The sequence below is a fragment of the Capricornis sumatraensis genome, chromosome 15 (assembly GCF_032405125.1).
Source record: "Capricornis sumatraensis isolate serow.1 chromosome 15, serow.2, whole genome shotgun sequence".
NCBI classification, from domain to species: Eukaryota; Metazoa; Chordata; class Mammalia; order Artiodactyla; family Bovidae; genus Capricornis; species Capricornis sumatraensis.
Genome location: NC_091083.1, coordinates 50,204,253 through 50,206,090, shown reverse-complemented (window position 1 = coordinate 50,206,090; position 1,838 = coordinate 50,204,253).

Here is a 1,838-nt window from a genome sequence, read left to right as displayed (position 1 = left end):
GGAAAACCGTATCTTTGACTAGATGGACCTTTGTTGGCAAAATAATGTTTCTGCTTTTTAATATGCTCTCTAGGTTTGTCATAGGTTTTCTTCCAAGGAACAAGCATCTTTTAATTTCGTGACTACAGTCACCACCTGCAGTGATTTTGGAGCCCAAGAAAATAAAATCTGTCACTGTTTCCACTTTGTCCCCATCTATTTGTCGTAAGGTGATGGGACCAGATGCCATGATCTTCATTTATTGAATACTGAGTTTTAAGTCAACTTTTTCACTCTCCTCTTTCACCTTCATCAAGAAGCTCTTTAGTTCCTCTTCTCTTTCTGCCATTAGGGTGATGTCATCTGCATATCTGAGCTTATTGGTATTTCTCCCAGCAATCTTCATTCCAGCATGTGCTTCATTCAGCCCAGCATTTTGCATGATGTACTCTGCATAGAAGTTAAATAAGCAGGATAACAATAAACAGCCTTGATGTACTCCTTTCTCAATTTTGAGCCAGTCCATTGTTCCATGTCTGGTTCTACCTGTTCCTTCTTGACCTGCCTACAGGTTTCTCAGGAGGTTGGTAAGGTGATCTGGTATTCCCATCTCTTTAAGAATTTTCTACAGTTTGTTGTGAGCCACACAGTCATAGGCTTTAGTGTAGTCTTTGAAGCAGAAATAGATGTTTTTCTGAAGTTCTCTTGCTTTTTCTATGATCCAGCAGATATTGGAAATTTGTCTGGTTCCTCTTCCTTTTCTAAATCCAACTTGTACATCTGGAAGTTCTTGGTTCATGTACTGTTGAAGTCTGGCATGGAGAATTTTGAGCATTGCTTTGCTAGCATTTAGCAAAGTAATGTGTATATATATGCATATTTTATGCTTGCATGCATGCCTGCTCAGTCACATCATGGAGCTTTGCAGCCCCATGGACTGTAGCCTGCCAGGCTCCTCTGTCCATGGGATTTCCCAGGCAAGAATACTGGATTGGGTTGCCATTTCCTCCTTCAAGGGATCTTCTCGACCCTGGGATCCAACCCACATCTCCTCCTGTGTCTCCTGCATTGGCAGGTAGATTCTTTATCACTAAGGTAACTACCCTTGAAAGTATAATTGCTCAGTTTTGTCTGACTCTTTGAGACTCCTTGGTCTGTAGCCTGCCAGGCTCTTGTGTCTATGGAATTCTCTAGGCAAGAATACTGCAGTGGATTGCCATTTCCTTCTGCACGGGATCTTCCCAACCCAGGGATTGAACCTGGGTCTCCAACATTGCAGGCAGATTCTTTACCATCTGAGCCACTAGGGAAGCCTTACATGTATATTAAACAAAATTAGATTCATAATGTATTGTCATTTTCTCAGGTAATTAAATTGCCTTTCATATTGTCATGTTTTAATGATGATGTATATGCTGTGATTTATTGTACACATTTCTCTTTGGGCATTTTTTTTAAGGTTTTTTACCAATCTTTCGTATATCTCAGTAATATCAACCTTCCTTTTCAGACAAATCTATATTCTGTGTAGTGAAGTTCTCTTTAGGAAGATTCATTCCTTCAAACCAGCTTGGGTGCCAGCATCGTCTGTGGTTTTGGGGCTGTGCAGGGATTGTTATCTTTTGTTTGGGTTTTTTTCTCAGAAGCTCTGGCAAGCAGAGGCAGCAGCCAACAGTATGGCATCTCCCTGGCCCTTTGTCAGTGTTGGGCTGCTCAAGCTATGTATCTGGGGCAGGGACAAAGAACCATGTGCTCCAGCCCCCAGCCCATGTTCTGCTGACTTCTTAAAGATACAACTGGACTTTAACTGCTGTCTTCTTTCAAATATAGGCCTCTTCTGATGAAAAGAGAAAGGAAGA